Below are 12,816 nucleotides of genomic sequence, written 5' to 3' on the forward strand. Positions count from 1 at the left end.
GAGAGAGCTAGCAGGGAATGAGGGTAGGGAAGAGGAAGAAGAAACATTTCGTAGGAGAGAATTAGTTCCTCACTTATCATAACTCTTGTTGCTAGCATACATAATAGCATAGTAATGAAGAAGAAGGAGATGGCAAGCTTAAGCATTGAAGCATGGCTCTTGGTTGGATTTGCACTCCATATCCAAGAGTGTTGGTGTAGGCTCTCAGCCTCTACTTGCTTGGAGAAGGAGAGGGAGATCTTGCACTTTGCATAGCACACAATAAGAGTGTTTGTGAGTGTGTATGGGTGAGTATACCCCCTAAGCAACCCCCTAGCTTGCTTGGGTCGACCCCCCCCCTTGTAGCTCATGCTTCAAGCTCATTGGACCCCTCCAGGCCTAGCCAATCATAAGCAGGAGGGTAGCCTTGAGACAAGTGTCCCCCTTTCCCCTTTGAGAGAGAGGGCTAGATAAATGCTAAATCACTTAATTAAATCTCCCAAATTATTATTGGACCCCTTGGGTGGCCAACCAATAGGCTTCAGGCACACTATGAGGAGGAACTTGACAAGTGTCCCTTTTGCTTTCTTTGTGCCATGCATGCCTTGTGTGAGTGTGTGGGTGTTCTCTCTCATCCCCCCTCATGTAGGGCTCGCCCTCTCCTTGTAGGGATTGAATATTTGACTTTTTGACACCTCAAGCCCCTCATGCATAGGCCCAGTTCCCACCACAAGCTTGGCTCTTAAGCACTTTAAGCTTAGGCTATGTTCTCACCTCAAGTGCAACCCTAGCATCTCATGCATGTCAAGCACCTAAAGCATCTCAATCATTAAGCACCTCAAGCATCTCAAGCACCTCAATCATCAAGCACCTCAAGCACCTTAGTCATCAAGCATGACAAGCAGGACAAGCACCTCGAGCTGGGTCGGGCTCCCGCGCCTCAAGCTCATTACCTAAGGTCAAAGGAATTTTACACACATTATTGGAGGTCTTCAATGAATCTAACCTAAGGTCTTATGCTCCATTTGTTAGCCTTGCTCTTTGATAGACCATCTCTCATTTGGGCCCCTTTACCATTGGCCCCGTGTTGAGATAGATCTATAAGTACATGTCTATATCTTAACCCTTGTTCCCGTTTATTCTCCCACATGAAGTGATCAGTTTAATATGAGAGAATCATTTGGGTTGGTAGATATTAGATATTAGATTTTATGACATTACCTCTCTCTTGAAATCATAATCGTCCTCGACTATGAGATAGAAGAGATAAAGCCTTAGTCATTAGTCAATTTTACTTAGCGGGTAGTGGATCCCTTTTTACCCTACGACATCTTTCCAAGATGGATGACTAATCCATTTGGTGCTTGGGAGACACAGCTGCCGCAAGCATGTCTGCTCTTTAGTCCATTTCATTCTCCCAAAGTAGAGTGACAAATTGTACTTGGTGTTTGAGAGACGTCGTCATCACAAACATGATTGTAAGAATGCATACTAGTTAAATTTGTGCACAATTAAAAAGAGGACTAGTCTTATAAGACAAAAACATGAGTCATTTAAAAGAAATTTGTACATTTGCTTACTCTAATGTAGCATTGTAGGCATTGACAAGGTTCATACTATCCTTAAGCTATATTCCTTGCATCCATCTAGCATCTTCAAAAGGATAATTTTTGAACTTAATAAGATATCGTCGGATAATCTTACCATGTCGAAGTACCTTGTCTTCATGCCGAAGGATAGCTTCGGGTTGTAGCAACTCTTCTTTGTCTTCAACTTCGGGAGGGTCTTCAATAATTGGTTCAGTTGGTGGCTCTCCTTTGTAGGGCTTAAGTAGGCTTACATGAAAGGCATTGTGTATGAGCCAATGTTTGGGCAACTTGAGTTGATAAGCCGTCTCATTATTGGGCTTCAAGATTTGGAAAGGACTATAGTATATTTTTGCTAGTTTAGCATAATACTTTTGATGGCCCGTAGGATTTTTGCCCGTCGTTTGCCTTAATCGAGCCTTAGGAAACTTGAGCAAGACCCAATCATTTTCTTTGAACATTAAGGCTCTTCTGTGCTTATCACCAGCAGCTTTTTGCCTTTGTTGAGAGATGGATATAACCTCCTTAATCTTTTGAAAAGATTCTTGTAGGTCATGGCTATAGTCATCGGCGGTGAAGATCTTCCCATGTGCTTTGAGTAGCAAGGGACTTTTAGGTCTTCCCTCAATGATCTCAAAAGGTGCTTTTCCCGTAGAAGTATGTACAGTATTATTGTAGGCATACTCTATAAGAGGTAAGTACTTTTCCAATTGTGAGCGTTGATCTACTTCGGTAACATAAGTCTTGAGTAGATCGAGTATCGTAAGAATGGATATCTCACTTTGGCCATCCGTTTGTGGGTGATAGGCCAAAGAGAAATTCAATCTTGTTCCTAGATTTTCAAAGAGACCTTTCCAGAAATTACTGGTCATTCTAGGATCTCTATTTGACACGATGGATGTGGGTAATCCATGGTGCTTGAAAATCTGAGATATGAAGAGAGTTGCCATTTGATGTGCCTTAATAGTCTTTTTGACAGGAATAAAATGTGCTTGCTTGCTAAACCTGTCGATTATTGTCCATATTCGTGTATTCTCATGGATAGACTTGGGTAATCCAAAGATGAAATCCATGGATATACTCTCCCATGGTGAATTTGGGATAGGCAATGGCTGGAGTAATCCAGGTTGCTTCCCTCTATCATACTTGGTCTTTTGGCATACTACACATTTTGAAACATACTCTTGTATGTCCACTTTCATGGTAGGCCAATAGAAGTACGTCTCTACTCCTCAGAGAGTAGGTTGAATACCTCTATGCTCCGCATATGGAGGAGCATGGGATTCATACATAACTTTCTCATGAAGGGAATGGGTAACACATAGCCTATTTCCGTGGAGAAGATAACCATCCTGAAAGATGAATGGTTCCTCTTTCTTCCTCAAAGCAAGGGCTGACATTATGTCTCTAAAGTCAGAGTCAATATCATACTCATCTATCATAGAGGATAGATCATTGTGAGTAGCTATAGACACCGCATTAACTTTTGGTCTTCGTGAAAGTGCATCAGCCACTTGATTGTGCTTACCAGCTATGTCAGCAATATGGAAATTAAATTGCGAAAGAAAATTTGCCCACCTCATTTGTTTGTCGGAAAGCTTGGTTTGCATCATGAAATACTTGAGACTTTGGTGGTCGGTTCGTAGGATAAATGGAGTCCCCAATAGGTAGTGCTTCCATGTGTTTAGGGCATGTAGAACAGCTAAAAGATCTTTCTCATAAATGCCCAAGATTCGTTCATCAGTATTGAGCCTTCGGCTCTCATATGCTATGGCATGCCCTTCTTGAAGCAAAACTGCTCCAAGGCAATCACCACAAGCATCACATTGGACCTCAATGGCTTTGAGAGATCCGAAAGCACGAGGACTGGTTGGGAAGTAAGATTCTCTTTGAGCTTATCGAAAGAATTTTGCTCCTTAGCAGTCCATACATACTTAACGTTCTTCTTAGTTAAGTCGTGTAGTGGTCCTGCTACTTGAGAGAATTTTTCTATGAAGCGTCTATAGTATGCGCACATACCAATAAAGCTTCTTAGCTCATGTAGATTTCTTGGGTTAGGCCATTATTTTATTACCTCTAACTTTGATGGATCCATACGGATACCATTGTGAGAGATAATATGACCTAGGTATTGAATCTCTTGAATGAAGAATTCACTTTTCTTTCGGTTGAGAAAAAGCTCGTTCTCCCTCAATGCTTGAAAAATCACTTGGAGATGTTGCTTATGTTCCTCCGAAGACTTGGAGTAGATGATGATATCATCAAAGAACACTCCAGTGAATTTGTGGTATGGTCTAAAAATTTTCTCCATCAGACAATTGAACGTAGATGGTGCATTAGTCAAGCCAAAAGGCATGACTAGATATTCATAAAGACCAAACGTTGTGCGAAACGCGGTCTTTAAGATATCTTCATCCACTATCCTTATTTGATGATAGCCACTCTTAAGGTCAATCCTACTGAAGTAGGTAGAGCCTTGTAGCTTATCAAACAGATCTTCTACCCGAGGCACGGGAAATCTGTTTTTGATAGTGATATGGTTTAGTGCTCGATAGTCCACACACATACGGTATGTACCATATTTCTTTTGCACTAAAAGGATTGGAGAACAAAAGGGAGAGGAACTAGGCCTCACCATCCCTTTGTCTACCAATTCTTGTACTTGCCTCATGATCTCCTCTTGTTGATCTTGTGAGACTCGATAAGGAGGTTTGTTAGGTGGTGAGCTTCTTGGAAGGAGCTCAATGCGATGGTCATCATCCCCTCGTGTTGGAGGTAAGTCCATGGGGATATCATCGATGAACACATCTTGGAATCCTTTTAGAAAATTAGACAAGTCTAACTCTTCTTGATTCCTACCATTTACATTTGATGAAACATTAGTATCTTTTAGAGACTCTTTGACAAAAATCATGTACGCAGAAAGTGAGCTCTTCATTGACTTATCAAAAGCAAGAGGATTTACAAGTGGAATAGTGCGACCATGCTCACTAGCATCTATATACATGTTCTTTCGCCTGTAGGGTGAAATAGATTCTCCTTTCACGGAACTTCATGTTGGCACCCATGCGATCAAACCATGGCGCCCCTAGGATAGCATCCTCATGTTGGAGAGGAGAGATGAAGAAGTCTTCTTTGTCGACATAGCTTTGGACATGAAGCCTCAACTTCCCAATCAAGGGAGTAACAGAGGCTTGCTGTCCCTTGAAAGCTGCGTCAGCCATTACCATATCTCCCATCTCAAAAGCTTGAATGCCCAACTTGGTGGCCAACTCCATTGATATGACGTTCAGAGTAGAGCCAGGGTCAAACAAGATGAAGGCATCATGCTCTCGTACTTTTCCCCAAGCATAGGAAAGTGATGATCCTTTGCAATGAGCATCCTCTTTTGGAGCTTCGATGGTGGAAGCCCTAGGAGTCTCATTGCGAGTATTCTTCTTGGGGCAAGAACGATAGCCATATCCTTCCTCCCCACACTTGAAACACTTATGGTCCTTGTGAAAATCTTCAAGCTCTTCAGGAGAGAGTTTGTTTTTACCTTTGTAAACTCCCTTCTCCTTGGACCGATTGTTGTTGTTGTTGGAAGTGACTTGGGAAGTATTTTGAACATTGGTTTTCCCCTTTGCATCATTTTTGTCTTTGTTTTCCATGGGATTGACATTACGTCTAGCCCCTTGATGGAAATTGATGCGTGAAGCAACCATGGTGTGATGGATTACTTCGCTAATAGTACTAGGCCATTGAGAGTTGATGTATTCGGCCATCTCTTCAGGTAATCCTGCACAGAATTGCTGCCTTTGCTCGGCAAAGTCTATCTTTTGAAAGACAGTAGCCTTGAGATGTAAATCACAAAACGTGTCTACATACTTGTGGATAGACTCATGAGAGAGAAGCTTCAAGCTACGCCATTCAGTAAGCACTTTGTCTTTTGCATCGCTTGCAAGGAATTGCTTCATGATGGAAACTCGTAGAGTTTTCCATGTCTTTGGGGCTTCACCATTGCCACGAAGGCTAGCCCACCATTGACGAGCTGATTTTTGGAAGTGCATAGCTACATGGCGTAGCTTGGAGGACTCTATGAAGCCCTCGTCTCCAAAGGCTGCATCAAATTGCTGGATGAAGGCCAACACTTTGTCGGTAGCACCAAAGGTGCCATCATAGGTGAGAAAAGAGATACTCTTTCCTCCCTCCTTGAACTTCTTTAGCTTTTGTGGCCTTCGCCATGCCGGAAATGATTTGCCATGTCCTCCCCTCTTGTATTCTCTAGGAGAATAGCCATAGCTTTCGTCGGAAGAGGAGGAAGGTGAAGAAGAAGGAGAAGAGGGTGACCTCTTCCTAGCCCTTTTCTTCCTTTGTTTCCTCTCTTGCCTTTCAGAGTGATGAGGAGAAGGACTATGTGTTGATCTTTTCCTCTTACGAGGAGTGGGTGATCGTCTAGACCGCCATCTTCGTGGAGCCACATCTTCAGAGGAACTTAAACTTTCATTGCTTTCTTGTTCTTTGGATTTCTCCTCTCGAATGGGAGAGAGTCTTCTTTTGGGGGTCTCTTCAAGAGGCCTCCTAAGCTCTCTCTCTCTCCTCTTGGAGAGGAAGGGAAATTCCATAAGCACAAAGTTGTTGAGTAACTTCGACTTGCAAAGCAAGGTTGCCCATAGCTTGCTACAACCTAGTGCCGAGATAATTCACAAACATGGGAGCATCATCATTAGCACCTTCATCTGCAAAATCAAAGCTATCAATGTTCATTCTACTCTCTTGATTATTGTCAGCCATGTTAACAAAATTCATGTATGTACTTAGTGTATGCTTTGGCAATTCAAAACCTTAGTTGCCACTCCTCTTAGCCTTTGAAAATCAGCTCTTAAGTATCTACACCCACGGCTCGAAGTGGTTAATTATAGAGAGTAGAGGAGTAGGTCTAACATAGCAGAGTTGCCGAGGGCTAGCTCCTTTCGGACTTCTTATGGCTCAATAATGGTAAAGCCGTAGGCAAGTCTAAAAAGACTCCATTATTAAGTCCAAATCTCCCGAGGTGTGCACCATCCCCCACATAGTGGGCTCAACAAAACCGATAATAGATCCCAGTTCCACTTACCCTAATATAATTAACAACATCAACCATTTGTAGGCTACTTAAGGACCTCTCTTCTTGAGCAAGAAAATAGAAACCAAATGCTCTGATACCAATGTAATGGAATTGGCCTATTTAATTTGAGAGTAGCGGAAATAATGAGAGTACTTTTGAGAAATGACTTTGTGAGCATAGCGGGTGAACATAATTGAAGATAGCAACATAATCATAGCAATTAGTTAACTTGGCATGAACAATACTTTTGCAAGAGAGAGAATTTAGAGGACCGGATTTATGTGGAGCCGGTCCCCCCTCCAATAGGCATTTGTATTATGATTTCTCCCATTAAGAGAGACTTGTTACAATACAATCTTTGTGTTCCTTGTGACCTAGGTGATGCAATGAAGATGGAAAGCTTCATGCATCACAAACATAACATAAACTTGAAGAAAGCTTTAATTATCCCAAGCCTCAGTCCCAAGACCTCAAAGTACACCTTCGAAGGGGGAGAGAGCTAGCAGGGAATGAGGGTAGGGAAGAGGAAGAAGAAACATTTCGTAGGAGAGAATTAGTTCCTCACTTATCATAACTCTTGTTGCCAGCATACATAATAGCATAGTAATGAAGAAGAAGGAGATGGCAAGCTTAAGCATTGAAGCATGGCTCTTGGTTGGATTTGCACTCCATATCCAAGAGTGTTGGTGTAGGCTCTCAGCCTCTACTTGCTTGGAGAAGGAGAGGGAGATCTTGCACTTTGCATAGCACACAATAAGAGTGTTTGTGAGTGTGTATGGGTGAGTATACCCCCTAAGCAACCCCCTAGCTTGCTTGGGTTGACCCCCCCCTTGTAGCTCATGCTTCAAGCTCATTGGACCCCTCCAGGCCTAGCCAATCATAAGCAGGAGGCATTACAAGCAGCAAGGGTAGCCTTGAGACAAGTGTCCCCCTTTCCTCTTTGAGAGAGAGGGCTAGATAAATGCTAAATCAATTAATTAAATCTCCTAAATTATTATTGGACCCCTTGGGTGGCCAACCAATAGGCTTCAGGCACACTATGAGGGCAACATGTAGAGGAACTTGACAAGTGTCCCTTTTGCTTTCTTTGTACCATGCATGCCTTGTGTGAGTGTGTGGGTGTCCTCTCTCATCCCCCCTCATGTAGGGCTCGCCCCCTCCTTGTAGGGATTGAATATTTGACTTTTTGACACCTCAAGCCCCTCATGCATAGGCCCAGTTCCCACCACAAGCTTGGCTCTTAAGCACTTTAAGCTTGGGCTGTGTTCTCACCTCAAGTGCAACCCTAGCATCTCAAGCATGTCAAGCACCTCAAGCACCTCAATCATCAAGCACCTTATCATCAAGCAGGACAAGCACCTCGAGCTGGGTCGGGTTCCCGCGCCTCAAGCTCAGCCCTAGCTTACCTAAGGTCAAAGGACTTTTAAACACGCTATTGGAGGTCTTCAATGAAGCTAACCCTAAGGTCTTATGCTCCATTTGTTAGCCTTGATCTTTGATAGACCATCTCTCATTTGGGCCCCTTTACCATTGGCCCCGTGTTGAGATAGATCTATAAGCACATGTCTATATCTTAACCCTTGTTCCTGTTTATTCTCCCACATTAAGTGATCAGTCTAATATGAGAGAATCATTTGGGTTGGTTAGATATTAGATATTAGATTTTATGACAATCTGACAAGTAGGAAAGCAGATGTTACTTTTGGGTAGCTTATAGAGATGGTACCTAAGCTAAAGCGACAGTGGAAGAGGATGGTTAACTCAATGGAGAAAGAACCAGAGAGAGGTTCAGTGAAGGTATTGGCAATGGATGAGCTACCAGACATTTTCCCAATAGTAGATGTGTGGCACAAAAGAAAAAATCTGGGACAAAATTATGTTGATGGTGGAGCCCAAATATGTGTCATAACACACTCCTGTGTTGAGAAGATGGGTCTTACAGTGACTGGGGTGTCAGGCTTTTGGATCAGATTGACAAACCATCAAAAAGTAAAATGTTTGGGTGTTGTAAAGAGCTTAGAAGTGGAGGCGTATGATGCAAAGGTGGTGGTTGATTCTCATGTAATGCCAGCGGGGTTGGGAGCATACCCTAATACTGGGCAGACCATGGTTACGAGTGGGAGCTGTTCAAGATTGGCGACATGGTACGATTAGCCTCTATGGAAAGACAGGTGCCAAGAAGCTATATAATATGGACACAAGGAAAGTATAGGAGAAACTTTATGAAGATGAGGATGAGTCTAGTGATGAAGACTATTCCACAGTGATGACTGACGAGGATAATGATAGTACTACCAGCAATGATGAGGATGTTGATGTTGCATTTCTTTTGATGGACAAAGAAATCCATGAGTCTGGTTTAGTTGCATTTGCAAATGAGATTGAAGATGAAAGTGAAGGGCCTTATGAAGTGATTGAAGGGTTGATGCAAACCAAGGTTGAATTTTCAAAGAAGTAGGAATTGATGACACAAATGATCACTGGAGACCTCTCAGCTATGGAGAAGGAGATATATTTGCATATGATGGCTAGTTTTCCGGATTTGTTCATTACTTCATATGAAGAGATTAGAGGCTTCAAAGGAGAAGAGATGTATATAGAGCTGAAAGAAGGTGCTAAGCCAGTGCGGCAAAGTCTAAGAAGGATGGGCCAAGAGTAGATGGAAGCCTTGCGGGAAGAGGTGGACAAGTTATTGAAGGCAAGGTTCATAGTCCCAGTGGAAACCACAAAATGGGTGAGTCCAGTAGTAGTCAGCCCAAAGAAGGATGGAAAGTGGAGGATTTGTGTAGATTTTAAACCCTTAAATGCAGCCTCTAAGAAGAACCCATGTCCTCTTTCATTCATCGATTAGATCTTCGATTCAGTGGTGGCAGGTTATGAGAGGTACAATGTGTGTGATGGTTTTTAGGCTATTTTCAATTGAATATTGCTCTTAAAGACCGAACAAAGACAACTTTCATTACGCCATGGGGTTGTTATTGCTACACGGTATTGCCATTTGGGTTGACAAATGGACCTTCCTTGTATCAAGAGAGAACAAATTGGGTATTGGCACCATTCATTGGTAGTCGTGTTAAAGCTTTTATGGACGACTTTTGTGTCTACAACAATAGGGTTGAACACCATGAGAAGCTGCAGATGGTATTGGCTCGATATGATGAATGTGGAGGACAACTGAATCCAAAGAAATGTCATCTAGCACAGCCAAGGGTGGCATTGAGGCTGATCCAGACAAGATTAAGTCTATTATTCTTCTTCCATCACCTACAAGTACAAAGCAATTGGCAACCTTTATACACAAAGTGAAGTACATGGCACGGTTTATTCCATTGTCTTCGCAGCTCCTTTATCCATTACAACAAGTGGCAAAGACCCATTGCAATGGGATGACAAGTGTGAAGTGTTTCAAGAGGTGAAAGAGGTGTTAGGGGAGTTGTCAGCCATGCAAGCTCCTGATTGGGAGCAAGCGTTTTATGTAAATCATCAGTAGGGGATGATGCCATTGGAGCCATGCTATTGCAAAAGGGGAAGGGCAGCCATTATATGAGGCCAGCGTATTGTGCAAGCCGAGTGAAGTTGGTAGCAGAGGAAGTAGAGCTAGTGATGGCCAGTATAATATTTGCTTGTGGACGATTTTGTCATTACTTGCTACCATGACCTTTTGTTCTCTTAACGAGTTACGCCTTTTTGCCACAGTTAATTAATGGCACTAACATGTCAAATGTGGTTAAAAAATGGATAATTGAGCTACAAGAGTTTGAGTTCTCTTTTTTAGTGGAAGACAGTACAAGAGCTACCCTATCTGATTTGTTGAATTACAAGGAGAATCCCCTTCTTGTTAAAGAAGAGGTGGTGAGAAGGGTAGTTGAAGAAGTGCCACCGATCAACAATGCACATGTGTTGTTCTTTGATGGCTCATACAGAAAGAGCCATGATGCGGCTTGAGGCTGAATATGCTACTTTGGAAGCCCGATTACACATTTGTTTGGAGCATGGGATTAGAAGGTTGAGCATAAAAGGCGATGCCTTGTTAGTTGTGAAGCAAGTGTTGGGCATGTGAAAGAGCAAGAACACCTCATTGAAGGAAATGTGTTTCAAAATTAAAGGCCTGTTAAAAAAGTTCGAAGCATGGAGCATCAGACATATTGAACGTGCTCTAAATGGACAGGTACATGAAGCAGCTCAAAGCATGGTTGGGGAGCTATTTGTGTTGAGGACCAATTTACCTCTTTATCATAGCCGGGAAAGTTTGGCACAAGAAGAGGAGTTTTTGCTAACAGGAATCATTCTGAAGGACATTCAGAAGTCTAAGAAGTATGGTCTTGTGCGTAAAGCATACATATACAAATTGATTGGTGATGTCTTATACATGAAAGGGGTTGACCTCGTGTTGAGACGTGTACCTTGGAGGGAGGAGCCTTATAGAGTGTTGGAAGAGAATCATGAAGGCGCATGTGGCGGCCATTTTGCTCTAAAGATCACCTTGCATAAGATCTTGCAAGAGGGGTATGTATGGCCTAGTTTGCACAAGGATGTTCACCATTGGTGTAGGTCTTGCAATAGGTGTCAAGCATTTGGGAAGAGAGCGTTGAAGCCAGAGCTACAAAAAACCATCATGGCGTTTGATGTGTTTGAAAAGTGGAGGATTGATGCAACATGCCTGTTACCTATCACAAGCAGGGGAAAAAGTTATATTTTGATTGCAGTGGACTATCTCTCTAGATGGGCAGAGGCTATAGCACTAAAACAAATCACTGCAAAGGATGTGGCAAAAATTGTGTACGGTGACATATGTTGCAAGTTTGGGGTGCCATTGGAGCTACTTTTGGATAAGGGGCCATGCTTTAGAGCTAAACTATCAGACTTTTTATGCGCAAAGATGAAGATTAGGCACCAGCATACCACTCCTTATTATCCACAATGTAATGGCTTAAATGAAAGACTCAATGGTGAGTTGGTACAAATTCTTTTGAAAGTGACAAAGCACCAAGGAAAGAATTGGGATTTGGAATTTCTTAGTGCATTATGGGCTTACCGTACTTTGGTAAAGACAGGACTTTACTCCATTTCATTTGGTATATGGAAAGGAAGCACTTTTGCCTGTGGAAGTAGAGTTGCCTGCGGTCAAGATGTTAAAGAAGTTGCTTGGGCAGTCTAGTGATGCATTCAAAGAGAGGCTCTTCCAATTACAAGAGGTTCAACTGGATAGAATGAGCGCATTGGAACAATTATGGACAGATGCAAGATAAGGCTTTAGCAAAGATAAATGAAAAAGTGAAAAGTAAGGGTATCAAGAAACATGATTTGGTTTTGCGCTACAACAGTAAGCTGGACAAGACATTCCAAAAGAAGTTTCAAATTAGGTGGGAAGGCCCTTTCAAGGTAGTGGAGTGTTTTCCGAATGGTACATATCAGTTGGCTAACCTGGATGGGATTCTACCTAAATCAAGGGTAAATGGATTGCGTCTAAATTGTATCATGCTAGATTGATGATGGTGGAGCAAGATGAGCTCTCTGTAGAACAAGTAATGTCTGTGAGGGATAAGGAGACCTGCGACGCGGCGAGTCTCATATCTCTTTTTGATGCTTCTGATCATGAATGATCTAACAGGCTAGGGAATGGGCAAATTATGTTAGGAGTTTTTTAGAAGAAGTGATTGCACATATGTACATACACATGCATGGTGCATCGAATAAAGGATTGCCCATTTTCCAGAGCCAGGTGATTATTTGTGGCCCATATGTGTTCAGGTAGGACAACGTGTACATAGTACATCATTTTTCATTATCACCAGTACCAATGTGTTTTTCCTATAATAATGAGGAGTTGGTAGCGTGTAAAACTTCTCGAGGAAGCTATCCGCGGTCCGACGACATGAGGTAAGCAGGTGCATCATATGACATCTAGTGGCGTCAGGAGGTCGAATGGGGTCAATACTTGCAAGTGGGTAAGCAAGGACACAATATGGGTGTTTTCTTGTGATGATTATGCAGAAAGGTCATCATGAGGACTATATTTGGGGGCCACTTCATGTGGTTGCGGGATGCATTATTGGAAAAAGTTGAGTGCCAGGTGTGCGGATGGATGTAGAAGGGTGACAAAAATGCATTGCACGGCCAATTTTTGGCATGTTCGGGGTCCGTTTGAGGTCAACTAAAAGGCCA

This window comes from Adiantum capillus-veneris, chromosome 6 (genome assembly GCF_014529385.1).
Source record: "Adiantum capillus-veneris isolate H3 chromosome 6, ASM1452938v2, whole genome shotgun sequence".
Classification (NCBI taxonomy): domain Eukaryota; kingdom Viridiplantae; phylum Streptophyta; class Polypodiopsida; order Polypodiales; family Pteridaceae; genus Adiantum; species Adiantum capillus-veneris.